Source organism: Cyphomyrmex costatus, unplaced genomic scaffold (assembly GCF_001594065.2).
Source record: "Cyphomyrmex costatus isolate MS0001 unplaced genomic scaffold, Ccosl1.0 scaffold442, whole genome shotgun sequence".
Classification (NCBI taxonomy): domain Eukaryota; kingdom Metazoa; phylum Arthropoda; class Insecta; order Hymenoptera; family Formicidae; genus Cyphomyrmex; species Cyphomyrmex costatus.
Window position 1 is genome coordinate 48,197 of NW_017278663.1, and position 266 is coordinate 48,462.

The window sequence follows — 266 nt, forward strand, 5'->3', positions numbered from 1 at the left end:
AAGGTTTTACAGGACGTCGAATATCAACAACTTTCAATACTTTTCTGCGAATGGCGTCAAACGTTTTCGCAGTTATTACGCTACAAACTCTGTTCTTTTCCTTTAAATAGTAATATTTACACAATCTTATGTTTAAATAGGTTCTACCTAGTTATGATGTTGTTGTAAGATTGTGTAAATATTACTATTTAAAGAAAAACAACAGAGTTTGTAGCGTAATAACTGCGAAAACGTTTGACGCTATTCGCAGAAAAGTATTGAAAGTT